The sequence below is a fragment of the Anomalospiza imberbis genome, chromosome Z (genome assembly GCF_031753505.1).
Source record: "Anomalospiza imberbis isolate Cuckoo-Finch-1a 21T00152 chromosome Z, ASM3175350v1, whole genome shotgun sequence".
NCBI lineage: Eukaryota > Metazoa > Chordata > Aves > Passeriformes > Viduidae > Anomalospiza > Anomalospiza imberbis.
Genome location: NC_089721.1, coordinates 69321971 through 69342391, shown reverse-complemented (window position 1 = coordinate 69342391; position 20421 = coordinate 69321971). Strand labels below are relative to the sequence as shown.

At 40.9% G+C, this 20421-nt stretch overlaps 2 long non-coding RNA genes across 3 annotated transcripts; both read left to right on the top strand.

Moving 5' to 3' along the window:
• Positions 1 to 1116: 1116 nt before the first annotated feature.
• On the top strand, positions 1117 to 6119 carry LOC137464908 (uncharacterized). 2 transcript variants are annotated; one of them, XR_010994480.1, is made up of 4 exons: positions 1117 to 1384; positions 1880 to 2145; positions 5192 to 5256; positions 5591 to 6119. It is a non-coding gene; the product is annotated as an uncharacterized lncRNA (long non-coding RNA). The 2 variants fall into 2 exon arrangements; XR_010994479.1 differs by having other exon boundaries at positions 1117 to 2145.
• Positions 6120 to 15122: 9003 nt separating this feature from the next.
• Positions 15123 to 18587, top strand: LOC137464647 (uncharacterized). Its single transcript, XR_010994332.1, has 2 exons — positions 15123 to 16179; positions 16451 to 18587. It is a non-coding gene; the product is annotated as an uncharacterized lncRNA (long non-coding RNA).
• The last annotated feature ends 1834 nt before the right edge of the window (positions 18588 to 20421 follow it).

Here is a 20421-nt window from a genome sequence, read left to right as displayed (position 1 = left end):
TATGAGTTAGCACAAGGTTAAAAAGACTGTGCAAATAAAAACTCGCTTTCAGCACAAAGGACATCATAGTTCAAGGCCAGAAGCTTCTCTCTGTTGTTCTGGAACTAATTTCAAACATGAATCAGAAGTCTAACATGGTGAGGTTACTGTCAATAACCCCTTCCTGAGAGTGCCTTGTTTAATGAGATGTTTAACTGGATGATATGAGAATGAATTCATAAGCAAGTGAGGGAAAAGGTCCATTGCTTTCTTTTCCTCAGTAAGGAAGGAACAAAGGAAAAAAAAGGAGACTGAACCAATGGAGAAGAATAGAGGAGATGGACAGCAAGTGAAAAAGAAAGAAATTATGCAAGCATGCACACAATAACAAACACTTTACCCAAAATTAGTGGCTCGCTATCAGGAAAATGACCATGTGCTGCTAATAATGAAGACCCTTGGCAAATTCTTGCAGGCAAGGGGGAAGGATTTTGAACCCCAGGCCCAGGGGAGCTCAATGTGCAACTGCAAGACTGGGAAAGTCACTTTCTCCACAGCAGTCCAGCCAGCCAGCACACCTCAGCAAAGATTTACAATGGGATGACCATTGTAAATCACCCCTGTATAGCAGGATCATCTGTACTGTTTCTAAGCCTGCAGAGCAGAGCAAAATCTCAGCAGTTTCAGGCCACCAAAACATTTCTTCACAGTAGTCCCTTTTCAATCCTGTCATCATCAACACATGGTAAACGAGACAGTCCAAAATCTCAGGCCTGGATCTTGTACAGATGTTTGCTATCTATTTCCTGTCAAGGCTCCCACTGATATCAACGAACAAGGAGCTCAAATACCTCTGTGGAGCTGAGCCTTGGAGTGCAAGACAAATACGTGGGAAGGATAAAGGCACAGAGAGAGAGCTGTTCCACAGCCTCCAGGCGGCTCTAAATTAGATGAAGGCATTGCTCCAACTCCAAGCCAGCCCTTTGGAGATGCTTCAGCAGCCCACATCTGCATTACAGAGCTTCACTGAGGACATTCACAGTGAGCTCCCAAGGAGAGGCCCAGTGTTCAAACTAAACACAAGTTGCCTCAGAGTGTCAGGACACAGGGACTAAAATTTCTCCACTTTTTTTTTTTTTTTTTTTTTTTTTTTTTCCCTGCAGGGAGTCTGTTCACAGAGCCAGTACAAAGAAGCCTTCTAGGCATGGAAGGCTCACTGCTTTGTGTAGGCAAGAAGGAAGGAGGAAACAGGACACTTCAGGTATTTATTTTAAAAGTCTATCATGCATTTGGATGGCTGCTGGTGCCAAAACGAATCATGCTAGTGGAAGAGGTACAGAAGCAGAACAAGCAAAGCATGGAGAGCAAGTAAAAGGGAAGAAGCCTGGAATGACAAACAGGAAAGGTAACTCTACAGATCAGAGGGTTTTCAATGTGTTGCACATGCTGCAGCCTTTTAAACAGCATATTATGGCTCCTGAAACATTTTAAACAATATAATATGGTTCAAAGGTTTAAAAATATGGCATGGCATCTCCCATGTATAACTCTGCTGGAGCCAGATAGCTCATGCTGCCCTCACAAATTAAGAGGAAGAGAATTAAATTTAAAGAGGAAACAAAATGCTCATTTTAATCACCTATTGTCCTTTGAGGATCTTTTTCTGTCCCCTTCATAGTGTAATGCAGAGTAACAGGCAATTGCCATATCCCCAGCTGATAGTTAGGCTGCCCAGGATCCCAGTGTTATAAACTCTCTATTTTCTCTGGCCTCTTTCACAGATGCATCTTCATATATAGTGACAATTGTATCAGTGCCATTACCTTTGGATGGAAAAGCCTGAAAAGTGAAATCATTGGTAGCCAAAGGCAACACAATCAGCTGTTCTCATTACTTGCAGGATACATGGGGTTTGCGTGTGCAGAAATTACAGAGGTGCAAAGGGCTGACTAATGAAAGTGCAGAAGAGACATGCAGGTGAGGCATTTGCCTCAGGATGAGGAAGAATGGCATTATCTGAATCACACTGCACCCAGAAACCATCCCTCCCTGCTATTTGGTGTCCTTCAAGAAACAAATCCCACCCACAAGGCATTTAATGGACTCTTGCAAGGGGCTTCATTAACTGAGGTTTCAAGGCATCCAAAATACTTTGAGCAGGCCCAGGTAAGTGAAGGGATTAAATTATACTTTACTTTCCTAAGCTATCTTTTACCCAAGTATGCTCCCAAGTAAACTGTCTTTTACCCAAGCCATCTTTTTACCCAGGTATAAATTGCAATGGGTGCAAACTACAAACTGTACTACTTTGAGAGGAAGGGGAAAAAAAGAGGTAATCACAACAAATTATACTTTTTCAAGTTATCATCATCTTGCTCTGTCTCTGTCAAATTGCTCCTCAAACACAGCAGTCTGTGAAGCCACCTGATTCCTCTGCTTGCCTTTTTTTTTTCTTCCTCTCTTTGTACTATTTATACTTCTTGGATAAAATCCGCATTTTTGCATATCTCAGCCATTTCAAGGGCTAAGATGATGAACTGCACTGTTTAGTCCTTTCCATCACAGTGTCACTAGTGGTCATGTCCCTGATTATCTCTAAGGACAATGCATTCAATAATAGATTCAATCCAAATCTGTCTATAATTATGATCAAGGATGATATACTAAGTTATATATGTGAAGGAATGGTTCATTTTTCACGACTACATGTTGTTTTCCAAATTCTTTGTACCCGCAACATAACCTTGGTCTGCAACTTCACCAAACAGTGAATGTGACTTTCCACTAAGCTGATTTCACCTCTCTTTAAAAAAAAAAAAAAAGAAAGAAAAGAAAAAAGCATGCTTACACACATACATTTCACAGACTTTAAATTTTTTTCTGCTTTTACCATTTTAGGGTTGTTGGTTATCTCCTGGGCTTTAGACAAAACAAATTTAGTTCCCTGTAAAGCTCACTCAGTATCTGGTGTGGGCTTTTGGGCGGTGAAAGGAAAAGAGAAATCTGCTCTGAAAAGAAAATTCTGCTCTTTGAGTTTGGTCTGTGCTCAGGATTACTTCAGTGCATTTAGGAAGGCAGGTAGAGGTCTGTTATTTCTTGCTTGGACCTTTAAAATTTCTCCTCTGCTCCTTGCCTCTGCTGGGAACAATTTCACTGCAATTGTTGAAACGAAGTCCCTGAATTCCACTCTGTAGCTATTCACATGACCCTCAGTGTTTTGGACTTGATTTTTCTCCAGTTTTCTCCACAACAGGAAGAGTTGTGAGGAAATTTTCCTCAGTCAGTGGCTTCAGGTTTCTATTAAAAACTTTTGCTACTTGTAACACTTCTCAAAACCTTTAAAAAACAAACCTAGCATTGGAATTATTCAATCAAATGGTATTAAAAGCACAGATTATGCTTTAGAAACTACTTACAAAGAAGGTTTTTACAGATCAGTGAGGACGCTCATGAGGAGGGGCCCCTGATATGAATGGAAACGTTTGTTTCAATCCTCATTTATCTTAAGGCCCGGGTGCTTTCTGGACAGTGAAACATTCTTCTCCTCCCTGCACTTGGAAAAGTGAGGATCAAGTTGCGAGAGAGTGCCCTTGAATGCTCAAGTAAGGAATTTGCTAAGTGGCCTCCTCAGCCAACACAGCTCCCATGTTAACGGTGGCTTCTCAATTCCCTCTGCCCTTGGCTGCAGGATTGCCCATCCTCTCTTATCACAAGGCATCACTGCCAGCTGAGCCCCCACAGTTGTGTCCACCCACAAAACCATGACCACTTCTCGTGTTTAAAATGTTTGCCATTTCTCCACCACGCTGAAATTTTAACCAAGCCTTGATAAGGATGTAAAAAAAAAACCCTCAGTTTTTTAAAGGTCCCAGTGTTCTAATTTTTTTTTTCCAGGGCTGCTCAGGGATCTCTGGAACTGCATGTTTACATGGGACTGCTCCAGACTGCCTGGATAATGGATTACTAATTGTCACTGAGACCACCAGTCACATTGATCTGGAATCCACCTATATTTAAGGAAAGCACAAGAAAACATTGGAATGTTTTGGTCTTCTTACAAAGAAGTATTAAAATGGTTAAATCTATTTTAGCCTCATTAACATATTCAGTGCAAATGGGGTCCCACTGAATCCCTTCCAAAATCAGCAGTGAAGCTCTTTAACAGAAGAAGAGCTCAGTCCTCGCTGAGGCAGTGGCCTCCACAATTGTATCAGATACCAGATTTGCAGCCCTGTTCTAAAACCCAACTTCTGTTGATGCTTGTAGAATTTTGGCCAGTGCAAAGATCACAGTGTTTGTCCTGCAACTTGCACAACTAGCTTGAAGCTTTTCTTCTTCCTGCCATCCAAATCTTCTTGGGATTAGTCAGGACTGATATTGATGTATGAACATCTTAAAAGGACTGTACATAGCTTCCAGGCTGAAGACTAAACATTGCTGCATAAAACAGATTTTGGCAGTGATTCTATAGGATGAACCTAATCAGAGCAGACAGATTACAATACATGGTAAATACATGGAGTTGAAAACAAAAAAGGAGTTGCTCTGCAGTATTGCATAATATATTCTGGAGAAACTAGAAAACGTTTCAGAGCAGCTGGGACAGAGGGAAATGAACCATTTGTTCCCAAGCGAAATAAACAAAAGAAGGAAATGCTCCAAACTGTCTCCAAACTAGGAATGGAATGGTGGTGAGAAAAGTGACCAGAGCCTGAACAAAGCCTTTCACATTGTCCAGCTCCTGACAGTAGCTCTGTTTCAAGTGCACAGGCCCATATCTTCTCAGGACAGGACCCTGGTCAGTCCTGGTGAGCCACAGACCTCTGCAAGGGAATGCAGCCTTTGGCAGACATTACTGGATGCCTGCAGTGTAGCACCAGCCAACACAGCTGCTTTGTTTTTGAGTCCTGGTATGTCATCTGATGAAGGAAAAAATCAAAGCAACCCCTTCTTGCTCCAAATCACCTGCACTGGTCTGGATGTGACCAAGAAAACATTCCAAACACCTGAGATAAGTTTGGCTGAGGAAGATAATTTTCAGTTCAAAAACTCACACAACAAAGTTCAGACGAAGTGAAAGACCTGCAAATCAGAAGGAGAGAACTCTCTATGACGTTGACTGTGAAACATTCAACACAATCAGTCATCTCTTCCTTGCTTGTGTTTTTTGTCACTAAAATGTGTCTGTTGTATTTTTTTCTTTCTTTTTTAGGTGACAACCAACACCATCAAGAAAGAAAGCACAAAACGGACTCCTGGTACCTGTTTGACAAGAGTGTGAGTTCTTCACATCATCCCTCGCCTTTTAAGACCTGAAGTTAGGGACCATTCTGACATTTTGATTCATGTAAGGAAACTGCTAACTTGAACTCGAGAACCTGAAAGAACGACAAGCAACCATCTTGTCCAGGCTTGTTGCCTTTATAGAGCATCTCTCAAGATTTTATATTTCTGACTTAATGCCAGTAGTCCTTTCCCTTTTAAAACAGAACTCAAACAAGGTTCTTGTTTCAGCAATAGCACTGTGAGTCAGTCTGAAACTAATCATGTTGCCTTTCTGTAGAAATCTTACTGAAAACTTAGGAGATAAATTGTTCATTCTTTTACACAGCGTTGTATTCAGAGCCAGTGAATTGAGGCAGACAGACAATTGTGGCAATTCACCCATGCATCCTGATTCTCATTTATTCAGTCCCCTTCTCAGTGGAGACTGGAAAAGCTCCATTCTCAAGGTGAGCAGCTAAACCACTGGGCATGCCCTGGGGGACACACCTGGAGCACTTGTGAGTGACTTCATGTAATAACACCACCTAATCTCTCCTGGAAATGAACTCAACTCAACCAGACCTTTCTCTTGCACACTTCTGGTCAGCAGGCTGCTCTAGAACCTCCATCAAGTACTTAAGCACCTTCAGCTATTTTCCAGAGGAAAAAGAAAATCTCTACAGTGAGCATGTAACATTTTTTTCCTGTCTTAGTTCAGTTCTTTATATAAAAATTGCCTCCCTCAACTATCCCCCTCACCCTGTTATACTTAAATTCAACAGTCATGTTCCCTCCTTTGTGTCATTCCTCTAGAATGAGCAGATTTATGTTCTTGAGTTTCTGGATTTAAAATAAACTGCATGTACTGAGCTGTACACATGTGTATGATGGTGTGTTCCCACTTCTTACTGGTTCTGCAAGACTAAACTGCTAGGAATGCATCTTCTCATGATTCCTAAAGCACACATGAGGACTCCCTTTAGCCCTTGGTTATTCTGCAGCAGTTTACTGAATTGGGAGTTGCACTTCACCTGTTCCTGTGCCAAGGCGAAGGAAGAAGGTAAACACATTTTAGTGGCTGGGAAAATTAGACCCTTCTTGACCTTGCATTTTCACTCTGAATGCAAGGACTGTTCTGCTTGCCTAAATTCCCATATTTTTCCTCCTTTCACAAGGAAATAGTGCAGTTCAGGCAGTTGAGAGAGGCATTTGGAGGAGGAACAATCAGAAGAGGGTTTCATGTTGCAGTGGCTTCCTGAGTGAGAGAAGACAGGCATGGGAAATAATAACTCTGCTCCAATGTCAGGGCAGAGGAGATTTCTATTTCAAATTTAAATGTAATTTTAAGAGCTCTTTGTAGCAGCAAGGGTTCACTTTAAGAACCTGGAGGCTTAGTACACAAATTGTGTAGTCCACAAAAAGGTTCCCATCAATTTCAGGGTGACGTGCCTTATGAATGTGTGCTCTTATACTGCAATCAGGAATGAGGGAGCACTTCAAAAAATGCTGGTGCTGTGCAATATTTATGGAGTTTTTCTTCCTGCATCATTCAGTTCTTGCACTCTTCAGGCAATTCCAAGAGCTGCTCCTCTGTAGATTGTGGTGCTTGGTTTTCTTCAGGAATACCAAAAGAGAGACTGGTAGGGAGATCTTAGGAACATGGTAAGAAGGTAAAATCTGTATTGCTGGGGTTTGACAGTCTCAGGTTGATTCAAAATAAATAAAGAAAAACTTAATAGTTGAACACTAAAATAACAGACTACCCACAAATGCAACGCCCTGTGATTTGATACACTGTAATTCCTGTAGCCTTCAAAAGGTAAATATGTTCTTACCATACTTCCCCACATAATGTTTAGAAATCCTCACTGGTGTTTTTCACAGTGATTAATTATGCTGAATTATCAGATGGACTAAAAAGGAAAAGATTTTTATTCTGGAAGGACAACTCACTGGCCAAAAAGAAGGAGAAAATTAAACACTGTGCAGGCTTTTCAACTTTGAATATCAACAAAGTTCTTCTAAATAAATTCAGCAGTAGAAAAGAAAGACAGACAGTCAGTTCTGAGAAAATGCTCACTCTAACCTGTGCTTGAAAGGTGTCCAGACTGGAAAGTGGAGAACTCTCCAGACCAAGAAGAGTCAAATTTACAACTCAAGTCATGTCCTAGTTTTTCACATATGCAGCAGCATTCACTTGATTTCCATAAAATATCAAGTAGCTGAAGCAACATTCACAGCACATCCTTCCAAACTGCTTAAAGCAGGATTTCTGAAATCTAGTAGATATGAACTCTAAAAGTTGATACTGTGTTCCTCCACTCTATCAATGCTCTGGGCTGTGACCGGCAAATATTAAGAAAACATGTAAAAATAGGAAATGCCATCTTTGCTTTCACTCTTGGCATTAGAGCAGTGAAGTCCAGATATGTGGAAGCAGAGTGTGAGGCTGTGTTTCAATGTCTCTCCAGCTGTATGGAAACCCTGGTTTGCTCCAAGAGCCACCCAAGGGGATAACTTACTTTTTTCTTCAAACATTTTTCTGTGTTTTTATTACCAAAGGGGAAGTGCTGCAGGACTTATTTAGGGAGTGATAGTGGATGACAGATTAAATATGAGCTCACAGTGAGAGACTGTAGCACAAAGAGGCAAATACCATACCGGGATGTGGAGCAGAATTACTTGCAAGACTACAGAGGTAATAATTCCTCCATACATAGCCCTGGTGAGGCCCCTCTTGGAAAACTGTGATCAGTTTTAGGCAACTCAATATAAAAAGGAAGTCAATAAAATAGAGTGACTACAATGAACAGTGATAAAGATAAGAGGGTTGGAAGGTATGATGTATGAGCAAGGGAAGCCAACTTACTAAACACAGCTGAAAGTTAGAGAAAAGGAAAGGGCAAGGGGAGTAGGGACATGACAATGCCAATGTATTCATAGGTGGCTGGAAAACTTGTCTGTGTCTGTAGATGTATATCAGAGATAGTGAGCAAAAAATGTCATTTTTCATAGAGAATTTTAAAATAGGTTTAAATAATTCCCTTGCTCCTCCTCATCTTATAGGAATATTTAGGTTATGAGAGGGAACAAAGTAATTTATTGAGGGGAGAAAAGGAAAAAAAAAAGAACATTTTGGAGAGAAAATAAGATTTACTCTAATAGAAAAAGAAAAAAAGAAAACAAACTGGAGTGCACACCTCCAAGTACACACACACACACACATTCTCACACACTTACCTACTTTGTCCCCAAGGAAAAAAAAAAAACCTCCATGGAGCATTACCAGCCAGCTCTAATCAAAGGCTGACATCCAAGCTTCATTCTGTTCTTAAAGATTAGATTTTCCTGGGTAACTTTCTCGCAGTCCCAGGAACCCACTGCTCATGTAACCACTCTCAGCAGCCTGGTGTCCATCACCACAAATGGGCAGCACTGTGCTTGGGAAGGCTTCGTTCTGGATAGGCTGGATGATCTCCATCTGGGCTGGTGGTCAGGGAAGAGCAGCTGGCATCGCTCTAAAATAAGGAGAGCTTTTAGATTTCAACCTGCTGAAGCCCAGACTTGCTTGGGTATCTCAGAACACTCAGACTAATGTAATTAATAACAAGGTGGCTGAACCTTCCTGGGGGCTGGAGGTAGCAACTGGAGCTGGAGTACATGAAAATTGACAAAGTCAGCACTGCATAACTCAGACAAAGCTGGTTTGGAGCTGGGGAGTACAGAAAAATACTCTTTTGCACAGTTCATTCCCACTCACATCTTTGCATTAGCTCAGCTGCACACCTGCAATTAATACATGGAGCTGCATTCTGGAGACAGTCTGTTTTATGATGTTGTTTGCATAGTCCTTCCACCAGCTTTCTTGTTTCCTGGCAGTTCCCCTTTCCTTCAACATCCCAAAAAACTTTTCTGGGAAAAAAAATACACTAGAACCACATGACTTGTTTAACCAATTTCTTCCTTTCTTTCTCCCTCCATTACTTTTTCCAGGACAACTAACAGAGCTGGAGCCTCCCACTTTGACTCAACAATGTCTTTCTCCTTCCAACTATTCTGCTTAAGACTTGAAGTGTATTCTGCTTATAAATCTTCCACAATAACTGGTGTTTGCTTTTTAAACCTTCAACTCCAAATACCATTCAGCTTTGGAATTTATTAGATAGCATTTATTTTCACTGTATATTCTTATAAATTATCCTGACCATCTTTCCAGTCCTTCTTCACTCTGTTGCTCATGAAAGCATATTCTTCTGTAGCTGTTAAACAGATCCTCATCTCTAAAACAAATAAACTTTTCACTTTCTTCCCTGCCTTCTTACCTCACCCTTAGAGTAGAAGCTGGGTTCAAACCTTGCTTCTTACCTTTTTTTTTTTTTTTTTTTTTTTTTTTTTTAATCGGAGCAGGAAAGATGGTCAGAGAGAGGCCCTGCCATCTCGTTTGAATTAACTGCTTGGTGCTGGCCAAGTCAATAGGATGCATCCCCTGCACAGTGAGCTCTGCTTAAGCAGGAGCCTCACACAGAGGAGCTGTGAGAGCACTGGGAGCCCTGGAGCAAAACCCCTCCCTGTCCCAGCGCTCCAAGCCCCGTGCCAAAATCCTGGATCAGCTGTCAGCTCAACACCAGCCCTGCCTTCCTCAGGGGCTGCTCAGCACTTTGAGAACTGTAGGCACCTGAACCACTGCTGGGAGAAATTGAGCAATGGCTGCACAGCAGGAAGAGTCCCAGAGTGTTCCCTGTGAAATTACATACTTTTAAACTTGAAAAAATATATAATTTAGAGGTGAATGCTTTTTCTTTTCTCACTGCAATAGTTAGTGTTGCTTTTATTTGCCCCAAAGGAACAAGGATACAGGAAAATGTTGCCACCGGTATGCACTGTGGAAGGAAACTACTGCAGGTTCTGTTGCAGGATGGAAGCCCTGTTTAGTATCCTTGTTGCCTCCATGGGGATCCTTACTGCCTCCATGGGGATCCTTATCTGTCTCTACAGTGCTGCCTGATGGAAAGGGGAGCTGCCAACCCTGACTCAAAAGGGCACAGCCAAAACATAGCTTTTGTCTGCACCCACATCAGCTGAGAAAGACTGAAATACTTCCCTTTGCACCTGCAGAGAAAAATAACATCAGTGCTCTTACCAGCACTGAGATGTTCAAGGTCTGTAAAAAGCTGCATCCCAGAGACATCTGAGAGTCCATCCTGGACTTTGAACCCAAGTTTGATTTCTTCTATAGTCTACTCTACCAAAACTTCTTATTCTCACTCAGATACCTATTTCTGGATGTGTAGACGTCCAGCAAATAATATCTGGTTTGAGTCCATGTCTGTTTGCTGCTGAATGAAGCCTCATTTGCAAAGATTTGGTCATTCACCCACTGCAATTCCGCAAAGGCTGAATTTGGTTTAAAAAAAAGCTAGAGATAGGTGGAAGTCTGATAGGACTGAGAATCTCAACTGAGAATCTCCACTTCAGCTAATGCTGGATGGAAACCATATGAAAAGCCACAATAAATAATTTAGATATTGTTAAGCAATCATTGCCCTATTTGATAAAGGATCATTTCCCTTTTTTTAACCCCAAAAGGTAATCAACTACTAATATTATTAAGAGAGATTATCACATAAAAAAACTTCCATATTGATTTGCTTTCAACAGAAACAACAAAAAAAAATTAAGTCCTGCAATACTGTTAACAGTGAGTCTGACAATGCAAAAGTCAAGACAATAACTCACATTCCCCCATTAGCATGGTTGCAAATGGTTGAGCATGGTTAAAACCCCTGCACAGAGATTTTATCAAATTTCTCAGTTTGGTTTGCATATTTAGTTCAGGCACCCACTGAATGTGGAGGCTCAGAAGGTGGAGGCTCAGAACTGACATTACATGACTGCTTGGAAGTCCAGCACTGCTGATAAGAGATATTGTGATCAGAAGCCTGTCTAATACAGAATAATTCCAACATCCTTTTAGATATTATATACCTCATTGACACCCAGAATTACAACTTAGTTGAAAACAAGTCAGAAACCCCAAGTCAGATATTCTGAGAATCCCATTTATACATTAAAAAAATACTCTCTGGGAGGAAGGAAAAATCCCCTCTCCCCAGTAACCAGAGTAATCACGTAGACAGAAACATGTGCAATGGGCACAGAACATTTTGAAGGCACAAGCCCATTAGCATTCTGGTCAGGACTGAGTTTATTAGGCATCTCTCCAGCCTGGGTAGCACTATGGAGGCTGTGTGCCTCAGGGGATGTCAGCTTAATGAAGTGCCCTGGCAGTGGAGGGGATGTGCACCTGCTGCTTGGGGCCACATGACGGGCAGATGCAGGAGCAGCAGTCAGAGCTGCCCATTTCCCATCTTCCAGCAGAGGCAACACCCACAGGGTGGACAAGGAGTGCACAGTCTGCTTTAACTCACCTGTGGGCGTGGATGCTGAAAAAGAGTTTTTTTCCCTTTCTCCTTTGGTACCCAGTTGCAAGGAAGAGGCCAGACACAAGCATGAGCTTTCAGATCATGGAATCATGGAATGGCTTGTCTTGGAAGGGACCTTAAAGGTCACCCTGTTCCTACCTCTCTGCCACTCATCTGACCAGGCAGCTCAAAGCCCTGTCCAATCTGACCTTGAACACTTCTAGAGATGAGACATTCACAACCTCTGTGGGGAGCCTCTGCCAGGGTCTCACCAGTGTCACGGTGAAGAATTTCTTCCTAACACCCACCCTAAAATTGCCCTTTACAGTTTAAAACCATTGCCCCCTGTCTGTCACTGTCTGTTTGTATAAAAAGTCCCTTTCCCTCCTTTTTCTAAGCTCCCTTCAGGCACTGGAAGGCCATAGCAAGGTCTCCCCAGAGCCTTCACTTCAAGTTGAACAATCCCAGCTCTCTCAACCTGTTTTTACAGCAGAGGAGCTCCAGCTCTCTGAGCATCTCTGTGGCCCCCTGAGGACCTGGTCCCACAGGTCCATCCATCTCCTTGTGCTGAGGACTGCAGACCTGGACATGCAAGGGATTCAAGGGATCCCTAAAAACGTTCACAAGGCATATAACCATTGTAGTATAGGGTTGCCAGCCATCAGCTGGGTGAAGCCTGGCACCACTTCTAATTTTATCTCAAGAAGTCCCCAGCCAACTGGCTGAGGGCAGCTAAAGAAGGAAAGGAAGTGTCAGCTGTAGCCACAAAAAAGCAAAAGCATTTGTTCCAGGAATACCTCCATAAAGACCACAACAACAAATGATGGATGTTCCAGGATAGAAAGTTCACAGTGTCCTGGAACTATTTATACGCTTTGATACAAAATAAAATCTGGTGAGGCCCTGGCACAGGTTGATCAGAGAAGCTGTGATAGGGAAGAACACTTCCCTATCCCTGGAAGTGTTCAAGGCCAGGCTGGATGGGACTTTGAGCAGAAACTCTGTGGAAAAGGAACAAAGACAATTCAAGTACTCTCCACTCTAATGCCATGGCGTAAACTCAAGACCATTCATATTCCCTCTATAGATCCTGATAAAACACTGAGTTATTTGTAATTCATGTAAGTACTTCAATTCACTTGGAGAGGCCTTCATTGTCCTTAGTTTTTCTATGTGTTATTACTCAAGATCCAGGTAGAATTTTTTTTTCATTTTTTTTTGGGGGGGAGGGGAGGGATGTGCATTAGCACAGATTTCAAGGAAATATGTAGGTGGGGAGCATAATGCTTCCAACTGAAATGCACTAGCAAGCACAGACTACAGTAGTTTAGAGATTAAAAATAGGATCATTTGGATGTGTGGATTTGAATATGATTTATGGATCACTTCCAGAGACATTATTGTCGCTTATCATTCAGATGGCTGTGAAAGTGAAGACTATGTGGGAAATCAAGCAAGAGATACATTGCCTGCAGAATGGGGAAAAACATTAAATCTTGGAGTTGCTGATGCAGCAATTAATATTGCAACCTTCACTGCCTTCAATGCACAGAAGAAAAGGGTAAGATAGCCTAGATGTCTGCTTCCCATAAATGACTTATCTCAAGACTTAAAGGCAGAGACAGGCTTAAACATTACACATTAAAGGCCTTGGAGGAAATGTTTAAAGCAGGAGCCAGTGGTGAATCAGGAATTTGTACTCAGGACTCTTGGGCTGCTCCAGCTTACACCTCCAGGTCTAAAAGAGTCCAAAAATATCAGGGCAACCACGTCTCCAGCAGGGATGGATGGATGGATGGATGGATGGATGCATGGATGGATGGATGGATGGAAGATGAGGAGGCATGCTCTAGGAAGCTTGATGTCTAAAGATCTCAACTACTGCATCGCTGAAATTCAGAGACAACCATTTAGACACCCAAAATGACATTATTTCAGTGATTTTTGTTCTTTGTTTGGGTTTTTGGGGTTTTTTTGTGTCTTGTTAGCTTGGTTCAGAGCAGATCACAAGTGCCAAACAGAAGGAAGCACTGGCACAGAACTCAAATACCTAGCTTTCCTTAGTTTGCTTAAAAGAGTGGGATAATTCCACTGGTTTCAGCAAAACTCACCCTGATTTACAGTGGCACAAGTGAGATTAGGATTATCTCACTTTTTTGTGCTTTACGTCCAACACTGTGAGGACAAAAAAAAAAAAAAAACAAAAAAAAAAAAAAAAAAAAAAAAAAAAACAAAAACAAAACAAAACAAAACAAAACAAAACAAAAACAAACCAAAACAAAAAAAACCCCAAAAAAAAACCAACAAGAACAAAAACAAAAAAAAAAAAACAACAAAAAAAAAACCCAAAAAAAACCACCCTGTAAATCTGACCAAGCTTGAAATGAGACCTTTAATTTGGCATACCCTTTTTAACAGAAAATAATGAAAGATGTAGTAAAGCACATTTATTCCTCAAAGCAGCATACAGAGACAAGTAGTTTTAAACACACCTGTAAGTAATTGTCAGAACACAATCTCAGAAGCACTTGAGTAGCACCCCAATATCTTTATCTTCTTAATGGGTTCTGTTTTACTGAGAAAATTATGGCTCCTTACCCAACACTCATGGTTACTCTTAAAAGCATTTCTTTTTCACACATGAAACCATAAAGTTCAAATGAGACTTCTTTGACCTCACACATTTGCTATTTGTGAGATGGTTAATAAAAGTAATTATCAGTAGTCTCTGACAAGTGGAGTGAAAATCTGAACTCTTTGATGTGCAGAGGAAAATTGTGCATGTTCATCAAGAAAGTTTTTTCCTTTGGAGAGTTGTCCCAGTGGCTGCAAAGTTAATAAGTCATTTCCAAAACTGAAAAAGTGGAGGCCCCTGAGAGAGGGAAATAGACTTTGCTCAAAAATTTCAACTACAGCTGCCTCAAGACCAGCTGTGAAGGTCAGAAATTACTTTAGGAATGCATGTTTGCAAACTTTTAATTGAAGAGGCTGATGGCCAGTGCTAAGAAGGCAATCTAAGAATGAAATACAAAAAAAAGCCTAATTTAGCTTCACTGTAGATTTCCACTGGTGTCACATATTTGGGAGACTGGAGTCTGCTTGATGGGAGTGACAAGGTGAATTATAACCAGAATTATCGTCATATAATCAACAGTGTGGATATCAATACTGACCCAAATGTTGTTTTCCGAGCTGCCTCTTCCAGAAAGATCAGGTTTAGCAACACTTTTTCAGTGTGATAAGGCTCAGGGTAGTAACCCCCTCACCCAGAAAAGTGCAGTCAATCTGATGCCAGCCAAAACAAAAAAAATCTACCTCTCTCAACAGAATGCCTAAGAGTTTTATTTGAATTAGGGCTAAAATAGTTGGCCAACAGATAGCAATGAGCTGTACACCCAGCACAGAGATCATGTGGAAGTCTTCCCTCCTTCCCACCTCAAAAAAAAAAAAAAAAGAAAAAAAAGAAAAAAGAAAAATAAAAGAAAAAAATACTGTACGGAAAGTCCTAGTTCGTTCAATTAATTATCCACTGGCCATTTACTTAAGGGACTCGTTACAAATATATCCTCATCACAATGACAGGAAATCTATCTGAAAAGTCTGCAAAAAGGCTATTAATGAAGAGAGTTTCTAATGCCTACAAGCTGAAATACCTTTTCACTCCTTTTGCCAGTAGTTCCTGTGGGTCACTTCTGGGGTCAGCAGTGGTGTGCAGTGTAAAGACTCTGCCAGTGATGGAGAAGAGGAAAAAAGAAAATAAGGGAAAAAAAAAAGTACTTCAGTATTGTCAATCTTTTATCCTTGAACGATACACTAGAGGCTGACATTTAATACCCTAAGGATATAGATGTTTGAAAGCTGGTTATTGTAACAAAGGAAACCATCCAAACTCTGCAAGACCAAATGGATCAGATAAAGCTGACACTGAGATAAATCTGTTTTACATCCATTCTTGCAAAAGTTTTGCTAATCTATGTAGTTATAGCTTTCCTGGAGCAAAAGGAGAGAGGGAGAAAAAGGAACCTTACATTATAGGAAGTCAACAAGCTGCCCCAGTTTGTAATCTCCGAAGTGTAATGTTGTGGTCAGAGAACATTTTTCTCATAGATCATGGGTGAACTCTATAAAAATGAGAAAGATAAAGGGAAAAAATTGAGGAAAAGCCACAGAGAGTGGGAGAGGGTATGAGAACAAACATGCATCATGCTCTTTGTGGTTGAACTTCCATGTTAACATAGATTCTGTTTGTTTGTTTAACACGTGAATTTGGATCTTTCATAGACACAGACTCATCTTCCAACCAGTCAGAAACTTTAACACCTACTCTTCATTATCCACTATTTATACCGCCAGATTGGACTTTCATATGGAAGCCTGGAGCAATGCTGGTACAGATGGCAAGATGACTCTCAAGAGATTGATGACTCTGAAGAAATACACAGTATTAAGTCAGAAGGTGCAAATGTTAACATTCCAGTGTAGAAAAGAAATATTCCTTGCATACGCTTCCCAGGTTTGTTTTCTCATGCATTACAAAGAGAAAGAAAAAGCCCTCGACACACCTCATAGCTGGCAAACGAATGATAAATTTACTTTAGTTTCTTTTGTATGTCAACTGTTCATGCCTCAGGTACTTAACCTTTACTTTAAAAACATGGTTCAGATCCTAGCCTTGAAGGTGGGTGGGAAAGGGGGGATGGTATTCCTGTAAATGTTTCATTTAACAAAGGCAGTACTATAAGAAGGTTCAGTGGTGAGACTCTGAATGGTATTTATTGTTTCAGATTTCAGGGCTCCCATACATCTGCTGCCTGTCAAAGGCAGATACCACATTCATAAAACAAGTACCCTGTCTAAAGGAAGAAAAAAAAAAAAGGACTCTCTTCTCTCTAGCTCAGCCTCCAGGATTATGTGAGATGAGAGGCTGCAAGAAGTGAAAGTTCAAATTTGCTGCAAAGACGATCAACAAGAAAATCTTTTATTATTATAAAAAAGAGTGGAAATTTTACTTTAAAAAAAAAAGTTTGTGGGCCCAGATGCAGCAAAACATTTTAGGAACAATCCCTATTCAGAAAAGCTATTAAACATGTTCTTATGTGTCTCCATGTGCCTAAGAACTCACTTTGCTGAAGCAGAGACCTAAAGAAGAATCATTTCTATTTACACTAACTAAGCAGCTCATTTTACCAGGCCCATTGCATGAATCCTGACTTTATTAGGTCTGGAATGTATATTTCACCCATGGTGAGAAACATGCTCATTCATTTCTTATGATATCATAGTCTTCTCCATGGTAATCTGGTGCTATGTGAGGAAAAACAATAGAAGAGAAAACTTTTCATGCCGAGATGAAGACGGATAAGGAATTATGTTCAGCCGGGTGGGAGAATATATAAGAAGAACAAAACCACAGAGCCCCTGATTCTGAGGATCTGATTTATTTAGTATCTGGCATTGGCCATAAAGTGTGGGCAATGAAAAGAGGAGCTGACCTCAATGCCTCCTTAGCAGCAATCAGAAATTCATTTCAGTGTGTGAGCATTTAATTAGCTTCACTGAGTTTACAAGACCTTCAGTCATTTTAAGATACTTGAGGCAACTATGCCACACATAAGATTACCCTGAATCTGGAATGTCAGCCACTTAGGAAGAATGTCTGAAGAGTTTTAATTGAAGGGGACTCCTTTGTTTTTATATCCATTTGATGTGCCATTACCATTTCCTCCACCACTAATTTACACCAAGGGACTCAACTACTCCAAACAATTGTTTTAATCAGTAAATCACAGAAAACCTTCAAGAAAGTTTAAGGTTGTTCTGCGTCTATGAAAAGTCAAATGGCACCATTAATTTTTTAGAGCCAATCTAATTGTTACACAGTGCAGCCACTGCAGCACTTCAGGCATCTGGGGAGAGTCATCACCTTCCCCTTTTTTACAGAAGACCTGAAATATATCTGCTGTATGCATTTATTGCAGGCATACAATAAATATATATGGAGTGGGATTAACTAACAGGAGGCAATTACTAATTTTATTATGGCTTCAGGAGGTCTGTATATCAAGCTCCTCTCCCTGGCAAGGATGAGGAATTGCTAAATACAGCTAATTTCTGGGCTGATCTTATTTATATACTGGATGCTAATCCCCTTCACATATCTCATGTGCTTCTTTCTTCTCAGAGATACTGTCCCTCAGTGACCTCCTCCCAGCATTTCATTAAATGCCTTCAGCCTCAGTAAATTACAACACTTTAAAAACATTGAGTTTAGCATATAAAAAGAGAGAGAGAGAGAGTTTCTGTACGCTGCCATGGGATAAGGTGCAGTGAAAATCCCATAGAAGCTGAACTGTACTTCCTAATCAAATGGGTGTAACAGATGGCTGCTAGAGCAAGCCATCACAATGGAAATATCTGCAGTTCTCATGGTAACGGAATCTGCCAGGTCTGAGGGATTTGCTGTTTTCCAGGACATCTGAGCTGCAATCTCTTTCGAGCTGTCTAGCAGTCTCAGTCTCGCTCTCTCTCACTCTCTCAGCATGATGGAGATAGAGTTGAAAGGTGGAGCCTGATTTTGCATTCCAGCTGTGATTAAAGACACGAACACACAAACGCACGCGCGCACGGAATCAATAGCAGTGCATATTCATTACGCTACCTAGAACCTCATTAACCACTCAGAGCAGCAAGGAAATTTTAATATTCCTCCTTCTTTAGGCAGGAAAAGAAAGAAGTGTAATGGGGGAGAGGGGAGGAGTGAGGAAGATAGCGTGTATGTGGGGAATTAAGATTCATGAGACATACCTTTTAATAAAGCTACGGAGCAATGTTAAAACTAACAGTTGTTTCCATTTCATGGCAGTATGTCAATATGACTTAACAGAGCAGAGTGAAACATCTGGCCTCAAAAAAAAAGAAAAATCATTATGTTCAATTTCCAAAACATAATATTGAATCTGTGGAAGAAGGAGAAGGAGAAGAAAAAAAATAGAGCAACTGTGTACCATAATGCTGAGCAAAAGCATGTGACAAACCTCCTGGTACTGTGTAATTAGGAAGGTGATCCTTCTCATAAGGTGTAGGATAGCATAAAGACAATGAGCTTTAATTATAAATCTAAAGAATTGGGTTTAAACCCACAGGGCTTTCTTAAAACGTTCTTATATTTCTGCATGCAATTCAGAATCATCAGCAGGAAGAAAATAATCATTCATGAGACTTTTATTAAAGTATTTTCCTTCAGATCCCGATCAATTTAAAGAAATAAGAAGCATACTGCCTTCTTTGCTAGACTACCTGCTAGAAAGCACACAGAGGGTTGATTCACAGCTGCCTATTCTCTTGGGTATTTGAGCCTGAAGATCAGACAACATGTAAGAATTCAGCCGTGTCTCAAAATGGAAACAAAGAGGACCATTCTTAAAGCAATGTGAAATGAAAAACTACAGGCTGTAGACGGTAGACCTTAGCATGCTGATCCACCACATTGTCCTTGAGGGCACTAAAGTTAAATACATGTGACAGCCAAAGAGACAGGAAAAATGCTTTCCAGAATAAAATGACCCGATCTCCTTTTTTGTTTTCATGATGTAGAATAAGTCAGGAAAAGCAAGCTCCTCAAGTACCCACTCAAGAACTGGGTATTCTGAGGTGGTGTTGTCTACCTATTTGTGCATCACTGAAGAACATTTTTATGTGATCTTTCCTTGCAGCCTGACTACTTTCACCACAGCTGCACTCCTCTGTGGTAATGACTTCTGTATACGGAGTTTAATTCTTATGTTGGCTTGGTTATTTCAAACAGGCATCTAGAATCTGTTGCAACAGCACTGCATTACACCTCCAGAGCCCTCCAAACCTGTCAGATAGTTAGAAATGACTGCTGATGCCAAGCAAAAATGGCTGCAACAAAAGCAGGAAAATAGTGATAACTGCTTGCAGTCAGCACCAAAACACTTGGCAACAGGAGGGGTACAGAAGTCACCTCTGCTCACAGCAAGCAGTGGCTGGAGTCACCAGCAGCTCCTCACAGTTGCAACCAGGCTTCGCAAAAAGGCTTCTCATGCTGCTCAGTGTGAGACAGCAGTGCTCAAATCCACTTCTGCTTTCTGCCACCTTCGTGCAAACTAAATAGCACAATTGCTCCTTCACCCGACTGGGAGAGGCAGCCACCCCTGGAGTGAACTTGGGCTGATTTTCAGGAGAATGTCACATTCAACTGAGTGAGTAGAAGATTTCAGTTCCTTTCTTAAAGTACAGCAGCTGTTCACAACAGGAATAAATGGTGCAGAGTTTTACCTTTTACCAGAGAGCAAGTCTGGGTGGGATGAGGGGGTAATAAAAGAACATGGAGAGGTAGTTGTGATCATCATCCCATCATCAGAGGCGCTGTGTTTCCCCATAAAGTCAACAGAGATTGTCAATGCCATGGGCACACACAAATTTTAATGTTGCATTTAGCACTGTGTAGACGTGCATTCAGCAAATTCAACCCTCAGCGTAGATGGTTAAAAATTACATTTACTCAGCTTGGGATATATCCAGGGTTAACACTGTGATTCTTGCAGCAAACATTCCAGCCTAAGCACTGACACAAGAATCCGAGAAAATCTTTTACACATTCTTACTTGATAAAGCAGCCCTTCAAGTAATTGACTGTTGAACATTGCACTGCACTGCTGTTTCTGTACTGCTAATATTTATTAAGAGATCAGAGTGCTCCTCACTGAACACTTTGTGGAAAGTTCTGACTCAG